This window comes from Phyllostomus hastatus, unplaced genomic scaffold (assembly GCF_019186645.2).
Source record: "Phyllostomus hastatus isolate PE091 unplaced genomic scaffold, TTU_PhHast_1.1 phas_contig_38, whole genome shotgun sequence".
NCBI classification, from domain to species: Eukaryota; Metazoa; Chordata; class Mammalia; order Chiroptera; family Phyllostomidae; genus Phyllostomus; species Phyllostomus hastatus.
The window spans coordinates 28,541,448-28,568,504 of record NW_025333869.1 but is presented as its reverse complement, the minus strand read 5'-3'; the positions used below and the strand labels follow the sequence as shown (position 1 = coordinate 28,568,504).

The 27,057-nt window shown below is 37.4% G+C and overlaps 1 protein-coding gene and 3 pseudogenes across 2 annotated transcripts in view; 2 read left to right on the top strand and 2 right to left on the bottom strand.

The window, feature by feature from the left end:
• The window catches only part of CTNNA3 (catenin alpha 3), a 1,495,188-nt gene extending 1,494,832 nt beyond the window's left edge, over nt 1-356 (bottom strand). For both annotated transcript variants that reach the window (XM_045841855.1, XM_045841856.1), the window contains exon 1: nt 193-356. The gene's annotated coding sequence lies outside the window, so the exon portion shown is untranslated. The remainder of the gene's footprint in view (nt 1-192) is intronic.
• An 18,525-nt stretch (nt 357-18,881) lies between these two features.
• On the bottom strand, nt 18,882-19,367 carry LOC123821072 (annotated as a pseudogene).
• A 4,435-nt stretch (nt 19,368-23,802) lies between these two features.
• LOC123821178 lies at nt 23,803-25,265 on the top strand (annotated as a pseudogene).
• Nucleotides 25,266-26,475: 1,210 nt separating this feature from the next.
• Nucleotides 26,476-27,057, top strand: LOC123821045 (annotated as a pseudogene).

The window sequence follows — 27,057 nt, the reverse complement described above, 5'->3', positions numbered from 1 at the left end:
TAAAATTAGCATGAAAATCTACGTTTCTCATCATAACTATTCAAAACATTCCCACTTTATATAATAATGTAGTCTTTAATTCAGAAAGAAATCTCACATCTTAAACCTATGACATATAACACAGAGCAACTCAACGCAGAAAAAAAGAGTGCACTAAAATCCAGCTCTTCTCTTTGCAAACTTGACACTTACCTTTCTGTTGCTTCCTAGAAAGTAAATGTGTTTAAAATTCGGCTCTTGTAGGAAATTATCCAAAAAGAGCTTTTTTTTTTTTTTGGTGGGGGGAGACTTCTTGGTTAGTCACAGAGTTACAGAGCAACAAACTGAGAGGCAGTGACAGTGGCGCAGTCACTTCAGCTGAGCGTCATTCACCCAGGATAAGAAAGAAAGGGGAGGTTACAAGGCAGGGTGGGTGGTATCTAATCCTGAACCACTAGCCACTGACCTCACTGACAACTTGTTACTGAAAATACTTTGTTGAAAAAGGCCAGACACATACTTTGCCCAGAGATCTACAAACATAGCTGTCAGGAAGCTTTGAATAAGTTAGATTTGCATTTCTCACGTCCCTTTCTAAAGTAAGGACCCTTTACATCTAATTAAAGCTGAAGGCTGAAATTATTGGGAATAAAAAATAGTAAAGCAGAGATAACAGAAGTCCCAGAAATCTACCATCAAAAGATCAATTATGTAAAATTCAGCATCTTCAGTACCATCATAATGTGTCACATCTGATGTGGTTTTCCTCTGAAATCTCACCTGCTTTGTACCCTTGCCTCAGATATTACACTCCCTGCTTTTAGAATTTACGTGGAACCACATAATTATCGAGAAAGTATGTAAAGTGAAAATTTACCAAAAACTCCACAGGTGGAACCATTATTAAAGTTACCGATAAAATAATTTTCTCCAACAAAATTTCTTTCTTCTATGATTATTCTTTTTCATATTTTCTCTCCCCCCCCCCCTTTTTTATACCCTCTCCCTGAACATCTTAACACTCACTGGGACAGCTTGGTATATCCCCGCCTTATGCTTTCTCATTTCATCAATTCTGTGACACCCCATTTGAACTTGGACTGCATTTCCTTAGACATCATTACCATTTTTGTAACCCTCTTCTAATAGTTTATAAAACAATAGGGAGTAACTTCTCCTAAAATGGAGCTACTCATTTCAGTTTCGGGCATTTCTGTTCTTAAAAGGCAGAATTCAAAATAAAAAGAAGGCATTCATTTATTAGCTCCACAGGCAATTTTAGAACAAATATTAGGAAGCCAAGAGGAAAGGGAGGATCTGGAGACTGTCAGAATCAACTATGAAAGGAGTTTCATATTTTATGATTTGTAGGGAAACTAGGAAAATTACTGTATTTTTATGTAGGCTCCTTTAAAATGTGCTTAATCGGCATTACATTTATCTAAAGATTCTTAGTTGCTAACATACTGTCCTCCCAGAATTTTTTAAAGCAGCTTTTTCCCCTAGAGAATCTAGGAATAGCCTCTTTTCACAGTGAACACAAAGAGTAAGTTTTATGTCTCTCAATCCATCTTTTCTTGAATAAAGAATTCACTTGACACTTGCAAAATAGAAGTTTTTGTTTTAGAGCTCTAATAATGAATGTTTTCCAAACCCGGACTGTTGAATCGAGCCCAAGATATCCAAATTCTATTACAAGCCAGCCTGCCACCACTGTAAAATCACTACCTTTCCTTTCCATCTGCAAAATGGAGATGAAAACCCCTGTTCTATCTGCTTCTCAGGAGATAAGTGAATTAAATGGATACAATCTGAAGTACTTCAAATTACATTGAACTCCTAAGAGATGCATATGGATGCAAGTATGACACTTGATGTTATCAAAACAATTAACTATTATAAATATCTGAAATATAATTTTAAAGTGCACTATGGAGCTCTTTTAACTCCTTTGTAAAAATGTCTGCAGCCTCTGAGATATTTTTATCTGAAGTATTTCCCACTGCAGCCACAAGAGGTCCTCCTCCTAGCAATTCAAATCACGTCAGATTTGATGAGCTGAGGCCCCATGGTCTTCTGTACTTATATCCGTTTGCTGACAGAAAATACAGATCACCTATGTCAAGCTCCCATAGCTAACTATAGGGTAGCAAACAAAACCAGAAAAAAATCTGGCTTTCTCTGGGTGATCACTGAAGCATGCGGAACACTAAGTAGTTCCTGTAAACCACACAGCCACTGCATTTTGCACTCTGGCCCCCAGCCAAATTTTAATTTTCTTCTTGTCACCTTGCCCAGTCTTGCTCAGTATTTATTCTCCCTCCCTATTTACTTGTTTCTTTTCTTTATACTTCCTAAACTTTAAAATTTTGGCTCGTATTCCTCTTGCTGGGAAACAAAGGTTAGGAACAGAAGAGTTGGGAGAAAAAGAGAAAAGAGAGAGAATAAATCAGGGCTGTTGCAGCAATTCTCCCAAGGTAATCAAAAGTGTGTCTTTAGCTCTCGGTGTCAGGGCTGGCCCCAGAGACTCCCTCACCGCCATGTACTAAGAAGCCCCCTGATGCAGAGTCTGTGTTAGGACCCAGCCAGGGGATGAGAGGCAAAGAAAGGAGGCCTCCACAGAGAAGATATTTCTACCCCAATCAGCATTCCCTCTTGGAAAATAAGTCCTCCAAACTGCAATGATCAGAATGAAATACAGTTCCTTGTTTTCACTAAAATACATTAAAAAATGAACATAGCTTTTGTGTAAATCATAAGCCCATTTTGTTCTACACATGGTACCTGAAAGGACTGGCAATTTCAGGTTGGGGCTTTAAAAAAATATGTAATTTTCTGAACAGCTATTATACTATTTAAGATAATGTTTAAAGCTAAGGATAATTTCTGTTTGTGATAATTAAAATTATTTTATTCCAAAAACATGTGATAAATAATTCTAGCACTTCAGTGGGTGTTTTGGGTGAAATCTAAATGAATCTGCTCCTGTTTCAAAGATTTTATGTAGTGTAGCAAAAAGATGTTTCCTATTCTTCCTTCTCAACCAACCAGTTATTGGCTACTAACCAACTCTCCTTTGTCACTGAAACAAACAGAAGCCACCTGGGGTGATGTCCCATGTCTTCTCAACATCGAAGCTACAAAAGCACCAGCACCGAGCCCCATCCTCTGGGCCTTCCCACCCATTACAATGCGAGCAGTACCCTTCTCCTTCCAAAAGCTATTCTCTCCTCTCCTGCTCTGGATGCCTCCTTCTCCCACCTTCTCAAGGACTCTGCTCCTTCATTATCACCTCGGGTACTGCATTATCACCTCTTCTCTAATGATCAGCATAAAAATATGCCAAATGACTTCTAACTTAAAAATATCAAACAGAAGCATTAGCTTCACCCTACAGTTCCCTCCATGTTCTCCTCCCAGCTCTCTGCTGTCTTCATCACTAAGGCTTCCCAAATGAGTGCTTACCATCCCTACTCTTTCACCTCCCATTCATTCCACAATCCACTCCATGGAACTTGTGTCCCCTTCACTGCCCTAAGGGCCAGTTTTAAGTCTACCAACAACTTTCATGGGGCCAAGTCCATAGCAGTCGCCTCAGGGAATATCTCATCCAATCCTAGGGCTTTAAATGAGATCTGTAATCAAATGTGGAGTGGGACTTGAACTGTTGCTCAAAATTGGCAACTAAGACTCAAAATGAAATATAATGAAACCATCTGTGTACCGTGCACACTAAGGAATTTCTAGTGTTTGAGGCCAGACACCTCACTTAGGGCTTACTAAGAAGTTAGGAAAAAAGCTGCATGTTCTTTGTCTTCCATTCCCTCTTCTAGCCTCAACATTAGTAGAAAAGTTTGGAGACTTGAAAAATTAAGGGAACAAGGCCAACCAATTCTCCCTTCTCAAAGATATTAGAGAATAGGTAGTAAAAAAGTCAATCTTGTCCCTTCTAATTTCCAAATCCCTTGAGAGGACATCCAGTCAGTGCTGGAGGTAGGACAAAAGTCGAAAAAACTTAAACTGGAATAAGATGGAAATTTTAAAATGGACTAAGCAGCCTTCAAAGCACTGGAACTGGCAGGTAAATTATGGAGCCCACCCAGTGTGTCATTAAGGAATGAGATAAGGAGAGGCAACAGAACAGATGAGATGCAGAGATTGGAGAGAGCAAACTAGTTCACCCAATAAACCAATCACAGATCCAGATGCTAATGATTCCCAGATTTGTATCCCCAATCCAGATCTCTCTCAGGAGCCCCAAAGAAATACTCCAACTGTCCCCTCCACTTGCATAGCTAATACACATTTCAAATTTAATTCATTACCCAGAAAAGAGTTCTTGTTTTTGCCTCTTAAACCTATTTCTCTTTGTCATTCATATTCTAATTATTAGTACCATTGCCTAATGGCTTAAGCCAAACCTAGGAGTCCTTCATTCATTCATTTTCCTTACAATCATCAAGAATTTCCATTAATCCTACTCCCAAAAGTTATCTTTAATACATCCACTTGTTTCTATCTTCCCTGTCCCAACTATTCTGAGGTATTGCAATGCATTCTCTACATAGCATCTAAGTGACCTTTCAGAACATAGCTTTGCTCATGTTATTCTACTTCTTCAAATCATCAAATGGCTTCCTATTACTCATAGCAGAAAATCCAAGTTCTTTACCAAATTTACAAGGCACTGCATGATCTGGCTCCTGTCAACCTGTACACACAACCTTGACTCACAGCACTCTCTTCTTCCTTGTTCACTAACTTTGACTACACTTCCGTTCATAAAATACCCAAGCTTAGTCCCTTAGGGCTATTGCACTTGCTGTTCCCCTGCCTGAAACTATTTTCTCCCAATAGTTAAATGGCTGGTTCACTCTCATCCTTGATATAATCATTCACCTTCTTAGAGAGGTATTACTTGACCACCTTATCTCAACTGCCCCCGGTCACTTACCACAACTTCACATATTTATTTATTTGTTTACTTATTCTGTCTTTGCCATTGCAATAAAAGTTAGGGGCAGTGGCAGGGTCTCTAAGAGCATGGCATATACAAATTAACTACAGTAGAAGGTAAAGCTCAATAGCTACAGATTTCAAAGGAGGGAGGGGAGCTCTAGAAGCAAGGGGTAATCCAGGAAATTTTCCTGGAGGGAGTTACAGTTGTTTTGATGCAGAAAGGAAAGATGTCACCATCATAAAAGAATAGAATTCCTTTAATTTTTATTTTTCCAATATCTTTCAAATCCATTGCCTTTCCATCTTTACAGCTACTACCCTGGCACAAAGTAATTATGTCTTGTTTGTTGTCTTTATATGTTATATTTACCACCTAATTTCTCCCTCCTCCATTTCACTTTGTGTAAACCCAAACACAGCATTTAAATTTTATTCAGGGTATATTTAGTGCTAAAATTAAAAATCTCAATTGAACTATTTCAGAACTACTAAAACTGACACCTTAACTTTCTTGATTGGGTAATAACAAAAGGCTAAAATGAATGTTTTCCTCATTTATTTTTCTCATTTAATTTTCTCATGCTGCCTCAACTTTGACAGCCCATCTTGCCATTAGTCAATAACCTTAACAAGCACAGTAATTACAGTCAATCACATCTGCTTTAGCTCATTGATTACTTCGTTACTTCTTTTTCAATGTGTTAATGAAAATTCTCAGCACAGACCTTCAGGGTGACATTTCTTTTATTAATTAACCACCGTATCAGTCCCTTGAATATATTAAACTAGAGCATCCTGTATTGATATTGACATTTACTGTCATTGAAACTGACTTCTTAGTTCATATTGTTAAGTAAGAGATATATTAGTTCTAAAGAATTAACATAATTTTTACTTGATTTGGCTTTTAACATGTTAAATTGTCTTGTCTTTGTGATTCTAACTCCAAAAGCTAGTCGTAAATGATGTAAACAGTGAGCAGTGCAGCATCATAAACTAGAGACACTCAACAAGAGGTGCAGTAGTACTGATACCATTTAAATGGTAGAACATTTGGGGCCTCCTAAGAGTACTGAGTTAAATTTACCTTTGAAACAAACTGTCTCTTTGTTCTGAGAAAAAGACAAGACAAATACAGTAGATTTTCTAGTTGTACAAATGTAAAGAAAGTCTCACCCAAAATGTGATAAAGGAAATGATTGTTGTTGTTTCACAGAGGAATTCAGTGAGGTATGTATGTTATTGCTTCTTAAAGATAATCATCTTTCCCCTGCATAAATTTGCATAGTCCTCAAGCCCATCGGAACTTATACATCCTTTATAAAGTAAATGTTTTCAAATGTCCTTTTTTTAACTTTTTGAAATAAAATTCATAGTTACTAACCACATATTAACTATCTATACTAAGGCTTTAAAATATTTTTATGTATATGTAAATGTTATGTGTATACAAGTATATGGATTTACATAAATTATATATTTGCATTTCACTACATAAATGCTGGGGCACTCTTACACTTGAGCACATAATGGAAGAGTCACTTTTCCCCTTATGCGCAGAATCACTGTAAATGTGACAGCTACAAATATAGACTGATAAGAATATATTTTATTGGCAATTCAAATACAACAAGCAGCATTGCAATAGTAATGTGGTTTTTCTGAAATGGCAAACAACTCTTGATATAACACAGAACAAAGCAAAAACAATCTTCCCTTGATAAACCCAAGGGGATGCATTCCTGAAAAATTCAGTGTATATGAAAACAGTACAAAACATAATATCTCATGTTTATAAGTAAAACCAGAGTTAGGTTCTAGGCTTAGAAAATTAGAAGCAGGACCTGCATGAACGTACAGTGGAATATTTGAAAGCTGCAAAGGATGTGGGGTAGTTCATTTCAGAGGAGAGAGTGCCACACATTGCATAACCTCTAAGCTTTTTTATTAAATGCTAAATGTGCCCCACAACAGTGACAACCAAAACTACTTGCCCTCAGGACAAGGACAAAGGGAGGGGACATGCTATAAAATATTGCATGTTTACAAGAGTCCCAAGGCTGAAATGAAGAAGATGGGTAAATGATAGATACCTATGATAGGCAGGTAGGTACATAGATAGGCAGATGATAGATGTCTATCATAGATGATAGATAGATAGATAGATAGATAGATAGATAGATAGATAGATAGATAGAAAAAATAAAGGAAGGAAAGAAGGAAGGAAGGAAAGAAGGAAGGAAAAAAGGAAAGGAGAGAGAGGGGGAGGACAAGAAATCAGGAATGGAGGGAGAGCCAGAGAGGAGGAGGGAGGAAGGTAAACTCTGTAAAGAGCCCTAACGGAAATCTCATACATAGCACAACCTGGAATGGACTACTGCAGTACCAAACATGTTTTTAAAAGAATAACTCAGATTTCTAGAACATATATTAAAGACAACTATGGTTATTGCCCAGAGGATGGGCAGCACCCAAAGAACCAGACCATATCCTTCGGGTGCATGAATGAGGCTTCTCCTGAAAAGAATGGCTATTCCTGTGTCATTTAATCTGGGAAGAAGTTGATTCTAGAACAGGAGTGAGAACTGAAAAGCCAAGTTTTTAGCTGAAAGCGGGGAAAGTCCATTTACACTCTGAAGTGTGTACTTTGAGAGCCTATGCTCAGGCAGAAGATAGCAGCCAGAGAATCCCCCACAGTGCAGAGACAAGGTGGCAAGATCATAACAGTGACAGACGAGAACAACTTAGAGGAACACTTTCAAATGATACCTTGAAAAGGACCCAGAACTTAGACCAGTATACTGAGCACAGGCACAGTTCTACTGTAATTATTGTGTTGTCATTTCTTTATCCTGCCTCTTGCTGTAAACTCTGGTTCAAATGCTACACTGTGGAAAATTAAAGAAAGGGCCTGTTTTCCCAAGTTGCATGCAATGTGGGCATGGAGAACAGGAGCAAAAGTGCTGTGCAGCAGCCTCACAAGGCTTCTAAAACAGGAAAACATGACAGACCTCTTCCTCGGTATAAGTGAGAGCACTCTGGTACGACTCAGAAACAGCCAAGAAATACTTTAAGGGGCTGATTTCTGGCACTCAGACATGGAGACTTGATCTATCAGAATCTGGATATTTAAAAGAATATGTGATCTTATTTTATAAAACAGGTGTTGAGGCTCAGATATTTAAGTCTTTAATAAGTGGCAGCTATTTTTAATCATGTTAACTGCTAGTACATGGTATCAAGTTATATTGCATTTTAGGCAGGCTCCACCTCAATTTCAGCAGTAAGCAGGCACAAGAAAGAGAAGGACCAAGCAACAATAAGGAGCCAAGCAAGAATAAGGCTAGAGCAACTGACCAGATGATAGGACTAAACCCCAAAGAGACCTGGGTAGCTATCCAATCGAAGTGGCTTAGGGGTTAGGAGGATATAGCAAAGTTGTGTTTAATTAGGACGAGTTACAATGTCCAAGAACCAACAATCTAGTGTGGGGGGCACTACAGCAGGAGTCTCCTCCCAGCAGTGTCACTATGTCAGGTGGTGGTGACGCCCCCTTTCAGGTTGTTCATGTGGAAACTGGTAAGCATTGAACGGAATTAGTACCCAAGCCAAGTGCACTGGACAGAAACCCAGTCACGCAGACTCAAACATGGTGGAGAGTTAGAACAAAGGCTGTGATTCAATGCACAAAAATGTGCCCAGGCTTCAGCCGGACACACCAAATATGGGACTAAAATTCCACAGTTCATCTCCCTGGTAGATTTGCCTGAGTGCTGGATCTAACTAAAGCTATGGATTGTAAACATTAGTTTCTACACAGGTGAAAGAGTTTGGGGTAGGCAGTTTTTACATAATGCAGGTTTAGTTCTTCTCAAATAATCCATTCCAGTGCTTATGTCCTGAGTTGTGAAAACACTTTTCATATATTCTTTAAAGTAGGTATCTTCACTGACTGCAGCTAGACTGCTGAATAGAGAGAACCTTCACTAATTGGCACCTGAATAGGAATGGTCCTATTTGGTTGTGCTACTCCTTTCAATAAAATAAGCAGAAGAGTTTAATGTTTTATTATTAGAATTCATAGTATCAAATATAGATATATTAACACCATGTGCAAATCCGGAATGTATGTCTCAGAAATCATGCAATGGTAACTAGATATTAGAGATTTTACGGTACCTCTAAAAGAACCTAACTAATACCACTGATTCAAAAATAAGTAAAGTCTCAGTAGATTAACAACTAGACCCTAACTCAGACCCTTTCTAATTCTGATTGCTAACTATGAATTTAAATAACTTAAAACTTCTATTGACAACCTCAACAGTTTCTTCTTGTTCACATACAAAATCAATACTTTTCCTCAGAAACTAGAACAAACACTAAGAACCAAACTTTTAAAATTCAATACTGGGGTTTATATTGAGCAGAATTTCACAGAGTCTCAGGCTTTTCACTAGTTTGGGAAATGTTTAAAGAAAAAGACAGACAAGGAAACTGAGTAAGATAGAAAGGGTTATTAGAGGGTTGTTTTCAAGTAAGACTAGGACAGCACTAGTTTTTGTTCCTCTTTCTCTAAAGAAAGTGAAGCAAAGCATGAGTTGTGGCTACCCAGCCTTGCTGACCTTGAATTTTTACAAATAACCAAAAGGCAATCAAATACACAAATAATTCTTGGGGGGGGGGGAATAATTCTAAGAGGAGAAATAAAAGAAGAATGATATCCCAAAAAGAAACTGCCAAAGATAAAGAGGCTTAGAGATGTAGTTTTGAGACTGTACTGATACTTTGTCTTTATTCCTTTACTAACTAGGAAGAAATCACAAGTACTCACCATTAAGTGGTAGAAGCACTAAAACTTTGCAATATGTTATCTAAAAGAAATAATGTCCAAACCTTATCAGAGTTGTTTTATACCATTTCTTATCCTTTATAAAACACCTACAGAAACCTTTTTTTATCTTTACCAAGGATATACGTATTGATTTCAGAGAGAGAGAAAAGAGAAATATCCAATCGGTTGCCTTTCATACATGCCCCGACCAGAGATAGCACCCACAAGCAAGCTGGGTATGTGCCCTGACTGGGGATTGAACTTGCAACCTTTTGTTGCATAAGACAATGCTCTAACCAACTGAGCAACCCAGCCAGGGCTAGAAAAACTTTTTAATAGTAAGGTTTGGAAAATTTTCTAAATATATATTATATTTCAGTTTGCCGGTGCTCAAGTAAGTATTCCATAAACATAAAGAGGTACCATATTTTACCATGTATAATGTGCAGTTTTTGCCAAAATTTTTGAGGGTAAAATAAGGGTATGCATTATACATGGGTAGTACTAATTCCATAGCTATATAAATGTTTTTAATTATTTTATTTATGCTTATACATTAAAAGTATAACTCTAGAAAGCAATAATGATATCTGTATGCAAAATAATACCCTGGAATACAATAATAGGTTTTGTTTCTAAATATAAATAAATAAATAATTCTATTAAAAAATTAAAACAAAAGATCTTTTCTTTGAAAGTTTGGGCCAAAAACATGGGTATGCATTATTCATGGCAAAATATATAATACATATTAGTCATATTCTATTTCTTATAAAATTAGGTCATCTGTACCCTCACTTTTTATTTTCAACTTTTTATTCTCTCAGGATACATAGTATCTGATAAAATGATGGATTTACAGTCTCTATGTAATCATTTAACTATATACTCACCTGATAGAAATATTGACTTATCATATTTGTTTTTATATGGTAAGATCTGCCTGTCTAATGTGCTCTAAGGGTAGGGACTTTTATTTCTCCCAGTGTTATTTGTCACACATCAGGGTCCCCTGACTAAAGCCAAAACAGCAAACAATTTTTACTAATATTGTAACAGAGCCAAGATAATCAAGGTGAAAAATAGATGGAGATGGAAAAGGAGATATGACAGAGACAGACAGACAGACAAAGGAAGGAGAAGAGCTTGTTCCAAATCCAATGTTAGAGAGTGGTTGTAAACAATTCAAAAGTCTCAAGAATGTTAAATCCTGCCTTATGCCACTCCTAATTCCCCCAAATCTTGAGGTGTTTAAGTCTTATTATAGATAAATAAGGTGTACCTTATGCAACAGTAAGTAGCATTATTTTTAGAAGCTCTAAAGTGAATATAATTAATTTTAGAAACACCCTAAATAACCCCTAATTCCTTTTTACACCAGGAAAAGAGTCATGTTTAACTATTCCCTTTCCCCACCTACCCAATCAATCACTAAATCCTAATGATTGTATAATACTCTCTCTCCATTCCCTTGTCCCAAATCACAATCTTATCAATGGTCACCTGAGCTATTGCAATAGCTGTCTTAAGTGATTTTGCAACTGTTAGCATTCTCAGTATTACAACCTCCACCACACCATAACCCTACCAACCCATTCTCCATGTTACTATCACAGACTTCCTTCTAAAAAACAATCTGATTATTTCTTACTTTGCATACTAAGTCTTCAGGGAACTTCCAGAATAAAATATAAACTCTTCAGCTTGGCATTCAAAGCCCTTTACTATTTTTCCAAATACCAATGCCTAATATAGCATACAAATATACCAAGAACAAGAGATCTTTGTTTCTCTGAGTGGTCATATTTCAATGGTAAAAGCATGCAGACACATAGACTACTTGCCAGTTTTTATACAAACCATACTCTTCATTTTCCAATGAGCTTCCCCCAAATACCCTCCAACCAATCCATAAGATTGTCCATTTTCCCACACCCTAACCAAATTTCTGCATTATCAAACTTTTTTATTTCTGTCAATCTGATGGATAAAAAGTGGTCTCTTTTTAAAAGTAAAATTTGTATTTCTTTAGTCATGAGTAGTATAGGATCATTCAATTTGTATGCAAGCCATCTATATATCATTTCCCATAAATAGCTGGTTATTCCCTGTTATTTTCCACTAGCTACTTGCATACTTAACTGTAAAGCCCTTTATATATTAAGGAAATTAGTTCATCTTATGCAGATGTTGCCCATCTTTTCCTGCCAATCTATCACCCATTCTCTGATTTTGCATAGGGTACTTCTTACTAAGCAGAAATTTATAATTTCTATGCAATCTGAAATACAAATCCTTGCCCCATTGGATTTGGGTTTTGTACCTTACTGAAATAATGAGCCCTACCCCAAGGTGATAAAGAGGGTGATAATGATGACAATGTGATTTAATCATCTCATAATTCTAATTTTCAATGTCCCCATATCTTCTAGTACTTCTAGTTTTGGATGTTTAAAATTGATCCATTTGCAATTGATTCTGATGAAAAAATGAGGTAGAATCCATTTTTCTCCCTCCAAATGGGTAGTGAGGTGTCCCAACATTATTTTGGTGGATCATCTTCTCCTTGCTAATTTTAAATTAATGTAATGGCACTCTCATTTCCTACACACTATATAGAGAGATCTATTTGGGTGGTTTCTATTCTGTCAATTCATAAGCCAATACTAAACTTTTTCAACTACTATATCTCTGTACAATCTACTTTTAAACCTCCATTTGAATGTGGGAACTGGTGGCCCATTATGATGCTTCTTTTTCACAACTTTATCAGCTATTCATACATATCTATTTTTCACATGAACTTTAGAAGCAGCTTGTCCAGCTTCCAAAAAATCCTATTAATATGTCAAGATTGCACTAAATAAATGGAACAATTTAGAAAAAAATTACTGTACAAGGACAAGAACAAGCACTGACCTTCCATTTACTCAAGTCACCTTTTATTCTCCTCAGTAGGGCTTTAGAATTTTCTTCCTATTTATGCTCTGCTTTTATCATTACATTCATCCCAATTTATTTTCTTTTGTGTTACTATTACACATTTAATCTTGGTCCTTCTTTTTCTACTCTCAGGTAAAAGAAGATTCAGTAAATCATATTCCCCTCAATTTATGGCAATTGTCACTAGTGGTCTATGCAACACCCCCTCTTGTTATTTTATTCTTTTATAGCTTGAGCCCCCTCTTTCCTCACACCCTCAAGAGGCAACTATTCTAATATACCAAAAGTGTATCTTTGTTGTTTGTATTTGTTCTAGGAAAAGAGCGAACTGTTTTCCATCCATATAGTTTTGATTCAGATAAATAATATTAGTTTTCCATATCTCACTGTTTCATTTTTTCACTCAGCATCAAGACATACAATTCATTCACGTTCATGTGTTTTCACTTCTAATTACTGTGTAAATCTCCATGCTGCCCATCCACTGCATTTTACCTATTCTACCTACAGTGATATACAACCAGCTTGCCTTTGACTCACCTACCATAAAAAATACTGCAACAAACACTCTTGCAGTAATACTTAGGATAATATTATTTACTATAACAAACAAACCCAAAATTTCAGTGCTTAACAAAGTAAGTTTATTTCTTGCTCCTATAACAGTCCAATGTAAGTATTCCTGGGAGGTGAATATCTTTCCTTCATGTGGTGGTACAATTAGATTACTGTAATTTGCCCAAGATCATACACAGAGTAGTATAGCAAAAATTCAAATTGTCTCATTCCAGAGTCTGTGTCTTTTTTTTAAGTATGTTTTATTGATTATGCCACTACAGTTGTCCCATTTTTCCTACTCTTTATCCTCCTCCTCCCTGCACCTTCTCACCCTCCAGTATCTCCCCCTTTCGTTCATGCCCATGGGTTGTACAAATAAGTTCTTTGGCTTCTCCATTTCCCATATTATTCTTAACCTCCCCCCATCTATTTTGTTCCTACCAATTATGCTTCTTATTCCTTGTACCTTCCCCCTCATTCTTCCCCTCCACCTCCCCACTGATAAGCCTCCATATAATCTCCATTTCTGTGATTCTGTTCTTGCTCTAGTTGTTTGCTTAGTTTTTGTTTTTGCTTTATAGGTTCAGTTGTACATAGTTGTGAGTTTATTGTAATTTTACTGTTCCTAGTTTTTAATCTTCTATTCCTTAGATAAGTCCCTTGAGTATTTCATATAATAAGGGCTTGGTGATGATGAACTCCTTTAACTTGACTTTTTCTGGGAAGCACTTTATCTGCCCTTCCATTCTAAATGATAACTTTGCAGAGTCTGTATTCCTAATCACTCCACTATGCATGTCTTTCTATGAACATATGTGAAAATTGGTAATGCTATCTTTATTATATATTAAAATCTCATATTGTGTTTTATATTAAAACTATTATCTTTTGGCTCCAAATCTACCGCTCCTGTGCTTTGCTTTGTGATAATGGAGTTGAATCAACAAACTACTGTCTTTTGTCAGCTAGCTTACTGTTGGTTTCTCCCAAAGACACTAGAAGACAAGACAGTAGATAAATTTCGCTTCTCTCAATCTCCTTGTTACTCATACAGCTTAACCCAGCAGTGGTTCTCCATTCCATCAACAGCAGCTCTCCAGAGTCAGCTCCTTTACACTCCCAGAAATGACCTCTCTGTCCCTGTCATCCCAGCAGTACTCTCTCCGCAGACAACTGAGTCCCAGATCCAACCAGGGCCCTGCTCCATGCTTGAGGATTCTAATAATCCCAACCTCTTCCCCGTGTTCTCCCATGGGTGACAGGTATGGCTTCATCCATTTTTCAACCCTCCAACACCAATTTAGCCAGTTCCCAAAAGTCAATTATTGTTATTCAACCTCCTAGTATGGTTACTGATTTCTTGACTAAATTCTGACTGATATACATATACAGTCAATTCTCACTACTTTTGCTATAAAGTTGCCACAAACACTGAATTAGTGAATATTGAACCATTGTTCCTAGGAGAAATATAGTTCCTGTGAATCTGTAGTAACAATTTCCACTACAATCAATACTTCACATTGTGTTATCTGTGTTTCTGTTTAAAAATGCCTTACTTAACATTATTGTTAATTACAAACATTGAACTCTCGGCCAACAGCATTGTAACTTATGTCTGAACAAAACTTGTTTAACACAAATATTTTCTCCATGAAATATATCACAACCTCCTTGTGCTTAAGGGACATTAGAGAGCACTCCAGTGCCATGTGTGGGTGCCATTTTAAACAGTGAAATCACCATCATAAAACACAAAACTGCAGAAAACACAGCTCTAAACAGACCGTGAAAAGGATACATTGACAGTGTGAGGGCTGAAACAAGAAGACAGAGCATCACCTTGGGTAGCTGGGAACATGCTCCTGCTGCTCCTGTTCATCAGGCGACTCACATATTTCATCATTTTGTGCATGTTGGTAAATGACTGAGAAAGCACTGTGAGTATCGATTATGGGTTTACAAATTTCAGCAAGTAGGCGAATCTCAAATATAGAACCTGTGAATAATGAGGATCAGCTATATACCAGTACATGGCCTGTCTCCAAAACCTTTCAGCTGTTTAACTAGTCTATGTGTAATATGAAGGCTTTTTAATATATCTTAATATCTAGTATGATAAATCCCTACTTTCTGTTTTTCTTTTTTAAGGCTGACTTAGCTATTCTTGTACATTTGCTATTCCATATACATTTTACAGTAAGTTTCTCAAACTCCTCAAAAATTCCAACTGTAACCTTAATTGGAATTGGAATTTATACATTAAGGGATGACTGACATATTTATTAAGTTGTCCTATTTGCTATGGGATATCCCTCCATTTATTCAATTAAACTTATCTAGGGTTTCAAGGTTTTTGCCATAGAGATTTTGTGTATTCCTAGATACCTTATAAATATGGTTATACTGTGAATGGGTTTTATTGTATTTTCTAGTTGATTACAATGAATGCAAAGAAATGTTATTTATTTTTTAAGTTGATCTCTTATTTGGCAATCTTGCAGAATTCTCCTTAGTTTTACACTTCTCAGTTAATTCCTGTATCATTTACAAATGATGAAATGGTGCTCCTTTTACACCCCTCTCCCTGTTTCCTCAGACCCACCAGCCTGGACCTGTTGAACTTGTTTCCTTTCTTCAAAACCCAGCTTAAACACTGTATTCTTTGACAAGCCTTACCGAATTGCCTGGCCTCCTACATAGCCATATATCAATCCTCTTTGCTTGCTACCTAAGTTAAATGTGTCACACACATGCTTTTATAACACTTTCTACATACCTCCATTATACTACTCAGCACATTGCATCAAAATTATTTGTTTATATATATATATATATCTCCACAAAAGAATAAACTCTACCATATCTTATTTATGTTTATACACTGAACACCAAACATGGTGCCTAACATATAATATGCATGCGATAAATGGTTAAGTGAATAAATGGAGTAGGCCAAAATGTTGCACACTGTTCATTCAGCACATGGAAAGAACAAATTGGTATTGATATAATCACGTATATGAGTAATTCAGTCAAGTGCAAATTCAGGTTGAACAGGTTTCTGAATTCAATAAGTATATGCACAAAATTCCCAAAATTACTACATAAAAGTAAAATCTAATCATGCTTCCTTTATTTATCAAATAGTATTTTAAGGTATGATACTTCAGAACTAAGAAAATTCAATTATAAGAAAAACATTAAATGAGCTTATAACTAACAGTACACTAATATATACTTTTCCCTGAAATTTCTGGGAAATCTGTAATGTTGTAAAGACAGTGAAAACACAAGTACTCTACAAAAGATAACTTCCTATGAAAGACAGAATTAGAGGGGGGTGTTATTTTTATTTATTTATCTTTAGAGAGGGGGGAAGGGAGGCAGAAAGATAGGAGAAACATCAATGTGCAAAAGAAACATTGATCAGTTGCCTCTGCGTATGCTCCAACTGGGGACGAGGTCTGCAACCCAGGCATGTGCCCTGACTGGGAATCCAACTGGCAACCTTTCGCTTTGTGGGACGATGCTCAGCCAACTGAGCCTTGCTGATCAAGACCAGAATTTAAGTTTTAAAAAAGAAAAATTAAGTAGAAATTTGAAAGAATGGCTCTTTAAAATATTTCTCCCATGAAGATTTAAAATTTCTCATTTTAAAAGATAAATTTAACAGTCAGAAAAGAGCCAGGTTTTTATTAACATGAAATATAAACAATTTAAACATTATTGGTCACAAAAATTAAGGTCTAAAATAAATCTCAGTAACAAAGATGGCTCTATAGTGAAATAAACATAAATATTACCTCTAATAGTAATAGCTAATAGTCATTGAGGATTTATTATGTCAGACACTATGCTAGCACTTTAGATATAATGCTCACATCTATAAAATATAATTTATATATAATGTAATGTTCACATGTAGCAATAAGATACTGTTAGACTATTAGACAAGAAAACCTAAGCTAAAAGGGATTTATTTGCCAAAAACACAGAGCTAGTTTAAGCGGAGGAGTGGTTTATCTGACTCCACAGAACATCTCTTCAGCACTAAGCTCAAGTAAAAAGTGCCTGAATGGTGAAATTAAACGCAAGGAAAAGCTAACCGGTCCCAAAATATCTTCTTCACCTACTATAGTCTTCCAATTCCCCCTTCTAAAGCCTTCAAGATAGGTCCAACTGTAAAAGTACTTGATGGAAAATGTGAATCAAAAAGGACTAGACAGAGAATGAGACACTGAGCAGCTAAGAGCCACAGTAAAACTAAGGAGATGAGAAGTAAACCTGAAAGGAAGAGGCGTGACATGAAAACATACAAAATCCTAATAAGTTAACACGTTAAACACCCACCATTGCCTGCTTTACAGTTTTGCCAAATTTTTCTATGCCTTTTTGGCAACATGAGAAGATAGCAGTTAAGTATTTACAAAAATAACATGGTAGGCAAGTAACTGCTCCCCCATCCTTTCTCTGAAAAGATAACCTTCCACAATACAATTGTAGAAAATAAGGAGAATGAAATTTAAAACTATTAAACAGCCTTTAAATATTAAGTTTACAAAATAAATTTAATTACATGAACAATGTTTATTCCCTAATTTAAGACAAAAAAGACAAAAGCGTTAAATGGTAGAGACAATAGTTTCTAAAATTTATAAAAATTATGCATAGAAAAAAAGGCTTCAAAGAAATGTTGAGGGAAGATACTTTTGAAAAAAAACAAAAAAATATACTCTTTCATTTTTACATCAGGATTTCTAGGCCAAGCCCAGCAATTTGTCACGTGCAATGTTGGCAACAATACTACAGGGTGCTCCATCAGTGTCAACACGATGGTTTCCAAACCTAAAACGTGGGTTCTACTATATCCCAACCAGGGACTGTTAAAACAGCTTGCTAGATTGCACCCCCAGAGTTTGTAATTCAGTAGATATTGCATTTCTTTTTTTTGTTTAATATTTTATTTATTTATTTATTTTTAGAGAGGGGAAGGGAGGGAGAAAAAGAGGGAGAGAAACATCCATGTGTGGGTTGCCTCTTGCGCACTCCCTGCTGGGGACCTGGCCCACAACTCAGGCATGTGCCCTGGACTGAGAATTGAACCAGCCACCCTTTGATTTACAGGCTGGTACTCAACCACTGAGACACACCAGCCAGGGCATATTTCTTTTTTAAAAACTGGGATATTTTAATGTTTTTAACAACAGAATAAATAGTTCTCTTGATGACTGCATAAATGTTACTTGCATGTTAGTACTAAGAAACATCACAGTAAAGGAGTTTTCCTGATTTGTGCATAGTCTTCAACAATTACAAGGAGTTACTCCCTGTCAAGTATTTATGCATCCATCATTTTCAAAACTGTTGGTAACTGGGCATATTTTCCCCAAATAACCTTGCCTCCTTTCATCACAAGAGCCAACTCAATCATGTTTACCTCGATAACAGTACTTTTGGTAATAACACCCGAAGTTGTATAAAGTGGGAATGAGGGATTCTTCTTTACACCAAGTATTGGCAGGCAAAACATGTCTTTCAGTTCAGGATGTATAACATGGGACTTCTTGACATGCAAGCCCATTGGCCTTTTATTATTAGGTGACTTTCAAGTAAAACCATCTCCAATGAAGCAGATTTTAGTAACCATCCTTTTCCAGGCTTTCTTCTTTCTCTTTCCAGTTCAAATAATTTTTAATACTTCTGCTTCTCCCTGGACACAAACTTTCAGCAGAGGGACTTTCCATCTTCCTGCTTTCTCTTTTTGTTTTTTGTTTAATCATATTGAAAAGTACTTTAGCTCTGAACTGTCCCTCTCTATCTAGTAGATATGCAGGTACTGCTCCTTGTGGAATCTTTTCATCATTCTTTTGTTTGGTGTTTCTATTTTCATACCTCTTGATAGTCTTTTCCATTTGTATTTTCTCAGCATGGAACTGTTTATGGTAGAGCATAGCCTTCAGACCAATCATCTTCTTTGCCTTCTTTGAACATTCATGAGCATCTCACCTTCCTTCTTTATCTTTTTATCACAGTAATCCAAATGATATCCATAGCGCCTACGGTGTAACTCAGTGTATTTGTTTTGTGGCATAGTTACTAGAGTTTCAGCTTTCAGGTCTCAGAGACCTGCAAGCCAACTCCATGCCATGTGCAACAGAAAAGGTAGAAACTGCAGTTCTAACAAGCTCTCAGGTGATGCCAATGCTGCTCATCTGGGAACCACTTTGAGAACCACTGTCCCAAATAAGTTTAGTTATTAGGTATATGTATGTATTTATACACAAACATTTAATTAACATGTAATTTATTTTTATTTATGTATCATTTTTAAAGACTTTATTTATTTATCTATAGACAGAAGGGAAGGAAAGGAGAAAGAGAGGGAGAGAAACATCAACATGTGGTTGCCTCTCACATGCTCCCAACTGGGGACCTGGCCAGCAATCCAGGTATGTGCCTTGACTGGGAATCGAACTTGTGACCATTTGGTTTGAAGGCCAGCACTTAATCCACTGAGCCACACCAGCCAGGGCTATTTATCATTTTATTTATTATATTAATTTTAGTTATTTTCAATTTCATTTACTATCTGTAATCATTAAAAATCACAGCTGTGTGCTAATTTATAAAGTTCCATAGTTGCCTAGATTTGTTAGATCTACCTGTTGCTACCTTTAGTTAATAAATAAATAAACAAACAAACAGACCATCTGTATATTTGATTAATAGAATGAGATAACAAATCTGGCCTAACTACTAACCAAAACTGGTGAGAGTCTGCTTTCACAAAAAGAAATGGTGCTTCCTTTGAAGCTTCCTTATTAATTCCTAAATCCTACTTACAAAATGAACAAAAAGCCTAATAAGAAAAGCAGGAATTGGAAGACAATCTAATTTTATAAATACAGTTGTAGTGGAAAATGAAAAGATAAAAGCAGTCTCTGGCAATCATCGGCCCCCTAACGGTATGAGAAATTATTCTCCATGAAATCTCACCCACATTAAGTCCTGTTCAAAGGAGCCTCTCCATCACAGAGTGATAATGATGATCATTCTATACAGCAAGCGACAAATAGCAGCAGAATGTGCTGGTGGAAAAAAAAAAGCAGAAACATTTACAGGTCTATTAACTTATTTGTTAAATGAACCATTTCTTGATGAGATTTTCCTGCTCTCTAGACTGCATTTTTAGAGTTCTGTAGCAGTACATTTCTAAATATCCTAAAACAAAAGATAATGTTAATCTAAGTTTTTGAGTACTCTATTCTAATTTAATTTCTATATTGCTAGATTAAAAGAAGACAATAGGCAAAAAAGATATTGATATCCTTTTGTGATTTTCTGATAAGGAAATTAAAAACTCTGTACAATGTAGTTTTAAAGGAACTTGTCAGAATGTAATAATTTGGCTTATTTCCAGAGCAACTGATATAATTAAGACCGAATTTATGTTCTAAGAAAATAATCTATACCAAGAGTTGGCAATCCTTTGGGGTGATGAAAAAAATTGGAACTAGATAAAGGAGGTAGTGGTTGTTGCACAACATTATAAATGTACAAAATGCCACTGACTTGCTCTCTATAAAATGGTTAATTTTATGTTTTGTCAATTTTACCTCAATTTTTAAAATACATAAAGCAAAAATGGGCTGTACAACTCACAATTTTCAAGTCCTTTTATGATTCTTGCTTCTGACATTTTATAAGAGGGGAAAAAACTCTTAAAAGAAAAGTGTTAGATTTCTCATGTATAAACCAATGGGCAAATAACCTTAAATGCTAATCTCCCAAAACCATTTAATTTGACTGGTGTTCCCAACCCAACTGGTTCTTCATTTATTCTCCCGGGGGCAGAAATCCCAATCTGACTTCACATATGCTATTCATAAGTCTAAGGAAAACGTCAGAAATTTCTGAGAAAAACTTTGCATATATGTCTAAAAAACAAAGGTGAGCAGGTTACTTTTAACTAGATCAGATTCAGATAGTTTGCATCTTTCAAAATAAGTTCAAAATTAAGACCTTGATGGACCCTTTCCTTGGGAAATCTTTTTTTAAAAAATGATAAGACCTCTTGTTAAACTTTGATTATACCTACATTTTTTTTACCCAGTCATACTATCAAACACATGGAAAATAAACATTGTTAGACATGCACAGTTGACACATATATTTTCCCTCTCATTTACCCTTTCTGAGGAAGCTACTAGACTACATGCTCCCCTAAACTGAGAAAGTAAACTGTGCAACAGGAAGATATGATCCGGGAAACAAGAGAATACATTAAAGGAGAGGGAAACAGGTAAGCAGTAGGCTTAAGAGCAACTGCTCCAGAATGGAGCAGAGACTAGAAGAGCTCTAGAAAGGGTGCATGAATGGATGGATGGAAGGAAGGAAGGAAGAAAAGAAGGGAAGGAGGAAGAGAGGAAGGAAGGGAAGAAGAGAAGGGGAAAGAATAGATGTTAATAGATAATCAGATTAATGAGATAAATGTGATTATGAGATAATGATTAATAGATAAACAGATTAATTAGCTTAAACATAATGAGAGATTTCTAGTTCTGACATAGAATTTGGGATGAATTGGTGATAATCATATAGAAAATAAAGGAGATAAAAAAGAACAACATAAAAAATAAAGTACCAAGGAAGAAACCTAACCAAGGAGGTAAAAGACCTGTACTCAGAAAACTACACAACACTGAAGAAAGAAATTAAGGAAGACACAAAGAAATGGAAGCATAGACCATGTTCATGGATTGGAAAAATTAACATCATCAAAATGTCCATACTACCCAAAGCAATTTACAAATTAATGCAATCACTATTAAAATTGTTGCCAGTAACTTAGTACTTTTTATTGGCCAACCTGAACTAAGTCCCCTTACACATCCTTTCCAAAATGTACAGCTAGTTATTCTTCAATCAATATAGAACTAAATTAAAGAATCTTGAATGGTGGCTAAGCCTCTAAAACTCTGCAGTTGTTGCCAACTACATTCCTTTCAAATGAAGCACACAAGGCAGCTAAGTTAAAATTTCCAGACTCTGATCACTTCTCATTGATTACTATATGTGTGTGGTTTGTGTGGACACCCAAAAAAATACAATTGTGTAATAGAAAGAACAGGGATTTTGAGAGGGTCTGACTGGCTTAGCTGGAGTTGTATAATAGGCAAGATTCTAAAATGGCTCCTGAGATGCTTGCCCCCACTGTACATACCTATATAACCCACCTCACTTGAGCAGAAACAGTGAATATAATGAAAAAGTCACATCTGTGGTTACATTATGGTCATTTAATGATGGCATAAATTCTGAGAAATGTGTCATTAGGCAATTTGATCATTATGTGAACATCACAGAGTGCTCTTGCACAAACCTAGATGGTAGAGCCTACTACACACCTATGCTATATGGTAGAGCCTATTGCTCCTAAGCTATAAACTTGTAGAGCATATTCCTGTACTGAATACTGCAGGCAACTGATATGCATTCTGCTATGATATTGTGATGGCTATGACATCATTAGTTGATAGGAATTTTTCAGCTCCATTCAATCTTATAGGACCACCATTGTATATGTAGTTCATTGTTGACCAAAATGTCATTATGACTCTATATTATATAAAATTCCACTGTAGGAGACTAGAGAGCAATTCTCCTGATGGCCTTGAAGAAGTCAACTACCATGTTGTAGAGAAGCTCCACATGACAAGATACAGTGGGCAGCCTCTAGGAGCTGAGAATGTTCCTCCACTGGCAGACGAGTCCTACAACTACAGGAGCTGTAGGAGCTGGATTCTGCCTACAACTAGTAACCTTGGAAGAGGACCCCAAGCCTTAGATGACACCAAAGTCCCAGTCACCATCTTGAGACTGGCGAGACCCTAAATAGAGGACCAGTCTACCCAGGACCATGTTCATGACCATACTCCACTGACCCACAGAAACCGTGAGATAATAAATTTATGTTATTTTAAGCCACTAAGTTCATGGTAATTTGTTATACAGCAAAGGAAAACCAATATAAGTCACATGCTTGCCCCTTGGCCTCAGGAGGAGGGGATACCTTAACAGTCGAAGTAAGGTTGCATCCAAATGGGGAGGGGTGGTCTTCCTTAAGCAAAATTAAAGTGTCACTATCAATCGGGAGGATGGATACTGGAATAAAAAACAAAAATTATTCAAGATGATATATTCAGTATCTGACATCTCATAGGCCTTCAACATTCAACTCACAACTCTCCCCTACGCTGGATCTATCTACTGCCACATAACACACCTCTTGATCCACATACCACTGAGCTAGAGACTAAAATGAATGAATACCTGAGGACAATAAAATCTAGTAAGAACACTGGACTAATATAACAAATTATCATCTTAAATCTGCCCATAATTAGCTATCTCACACTGGGCAAGCCACTCATGGACCATAGTTCCTTCTTTGTAAATAAACAGATTCAACTAGCTTTAATGTTTCTTTCAGCATTTATCTGTCCATCCATCCACTAGGGGCTGCAATGGCCACCTTCAGCTTCCAGGAATTTTTCCAGCAGCTGCTACAGGGCTGTCTGCTGCCTACTGCCCAGCAGGCCCTTGACCAGATCTGGCTGCTCCTTGCCATCTGCCTTGCCTGCCGCCTGTTCTGGAAGTGTGGGTTGCCATGCCACCTGAAACACTCAAACACTGTGGCAGATGGGTTTTACCACTTCTTCCAGCTGCACACGGTTTGTGTTATGCTTGCTGCTCAGCCTCCTGTGCTACCGTGTGCTGTTCCTCTGCCACCATTCCTCCCATCACAAAGCCTTCCCCTCCGTCACCATCCTCATCTACCTGCTCAGGGGTGAGATGTACACGTGGACACCATGACATGGCACAAGATGCAAGGGGCCCAGCTGACTGTGGCCAGAGACACTGCGGTGGTGTCTCTGGGCTTTTACCTGGACCAGGGTGAAGTGAGTACAGTGCCCTCTCCCATGGAGTTCATAGGCTACCTCTACTTCATGAGCACCATAGTCTTTGGGCCCTGAACATCCTTCCACAGCTACATACAGGCTGTCCAAGTTTACCTGCTGAGCCATTGATGGCTGCAGAAGGTGGCGGGGAGCCTGGCACTGGCCCTGCTGTGCCCTGTGCTGTCCACCTGCGTGGACCCTTACCTCTTCCTATACTTCTCCCCCTTGATGGTGACTACATCCTTCAAAACAAGAAATGCAAAGCCAGGTTGCTGTGAGCCTACAAGAATGCTGTCTCCTTCCACTTCAGCAACTATTTTGTGGGCTTCCTGTTGGAGGCCACAGCCATGTTGGCAGGAGCTGGCTTCACTGAGGAGAAGGATCGCCTGGAATGGGACCTGATGGTGTCCAGGCCACTGAACATGGAGCTGCCTCAGCCCATTGTGGAATTTGTCACAAGTTGGAACCTGCCCATATCTTACTGGCTAAATATGTTTTCAAGAATGCTCTCTGCCTAGGGACCTTCTCAGCCACACTGGTCACCTATGCAGCCAGTGCCCTCCTGCCTGGCTCCAGCTTCCACCTGCCTGCAGTATTGCTGTCACAGGCATTTATCACTTATGTGAAGCACGTCATCCTGAAGCACCTGGCCCAGATCCTCGGTACCTGTCTTGTTCAAACAGTGCCCACCAGACTGTTCACACCAGCATTGCTTGAGCATGGGGGTAGGAGCCTAAAACCTGATCTTTGGGGCCCTTCCACCTGGCCTAATCAGGGTCCCTGTTCAGGGAGCTCCCTGTAAAGCTAGTTGAATGCTGATATAGATGATAGCACAGAGGAGCAAGGCTATGGCATGGCATACAGTGGCCACAAGGTCAGAGCTCAGCTGGGCCAGTCACTGGGTCACCTTTGGATGCTGGATCTTCTACCATCTCATAACCAAAAGCACATTTGTGGGTCCTCTTAGCTCCCTCAAGACTCCTCCTCAGGTGCCAGCTCTGATGGAGGATGAGAGAAAGATCTCTTAATTCTTGGCCACTCTCCATCATGGATGCCCACCTGCACACACACACATCCCTACACACACACACACACCATTTCCATGCCTTCCTATCCCACCACAAGGCAGGAAGGGGATGGTCCCTGCTGGGGTCTAGGGATGGGGGATGCTTGGAAAAGCAGAGAGGGAGAGATCCACAGCCCCCCTGCCTTCCTATTCTCTTTTTATATACAGTGTGTTATTGTCAATTAAAAGTAGAACATATTTTTAAAGCCCACTGAAATAATTCAAAATATATTTTGATTTGCCATTTAAAAAACAAAGAAATGAAATATTGCTGCTCCTAAACACATACTCACCCCTTTTAGTATTTCACCTCTGCCAGGGGCATCAAGAAAAAGTTTTAGAGAAAACCCCAAGACATTTGCCTTCCATACACAAGTTAGTTTAATAAAAACTGCCACATGAAAGAACAGAATCTGGGAGTGGCATGGAGGAGAAAGCAAACAGAACTACCAGGGAATCTTTAAAAGGTAAAATGTCCATGATTGAAAATCAATGTTTTGTGATGTTGTTGTCATGAATCATAATATATTTATGTTATAATTGTGGGGGAATGCATACATTTTACTACCTGTCCCTTATTTGCTACTCACTGCATTCAATGGCAATGCTAAAGACCTACTACTAGATCTAAAAGAACTCATCTGGAAATTCACACTTTTTAAATATACAAACTATAATAATTTTGATCTCTTGGATCATTTTAGCAATATCATAAATCAGGGGAGAAAGCATTTTTGGTTTTTGAAAAGCCTACATTAACTCAAATGAGCTGAAAATTAAATATTAAATGTAATATTTCACTTTTGAAATGTTGCAAAAGAAATTGTAATCACACTTGTTATCAAATACACATTGACTTTTGTAATATATTCTTTTCCTTTTCAGTCTTCCTTTCCCCTCAACAAAAACACACTCTGAGTAAGTTCTCAGGCCCAGATCTAAAAATAACAACCAAAAAAACACAGAAACAAAAACCCCTCACAGTAGAATTTAGGGTTGAACTATTTTAACCATAATCAATTCCCATTACTGTCAAGCTTTTAGGCAGTTAAGAGAACTCTTAAAAGGGGAAGCAGAGGTTAAGGATGAGAAAAAGGATTTGATTTGCACTTTCACCATTTTTTCAGCTCTTGGTCGGACAGGCTGGAGGCACATCTGGAAGTAACATCATGATGACTTCCCAAGGAAAATGCCAAGTTGTGTTGTATTGATTGTATTGGTTGGTGATGGTGGTACTGAAAAAATTCCATTCATGAAACATCACCTGACTGGTGAATTTAACAATGTATGGGATAAAGCTGGACAGGAGAAATTTTGTGAACTGAGGGACAGCTATTACATCCAAGTCCAATGTGCCAAGATAGTGTTTGATGTAACTTCAAGAGTTACTTATAAGAACACACTAACTAGCATAGAAATCTGGTACAAGTATGTGAAAATATTCCCATCATGTTTTGTGGCAACAAAGTGAATACTAACAACAGGGAAGTTAAGAAAATCAAGCGTCTTCCACCAAAGAATCATCTTCATTCAGTACTGTAACATTTAGGTCAAAAGGAACCACAACTCTGAAAAGCTTTTCCTCTGGCTTGCTAGAAAACTAATTGGAGATCATAACTTGGAGTCTGTTGCCTCTGGGGCCTGCTCTTGCAGCACCAGAGGATGTCATGGACCCAGTTTTGGCAGCACAGTATGAGCATGATCTAGAGGTTGCTCAGACAACTGCTCTCCCAAAGGAGAATGACAACCTGTGA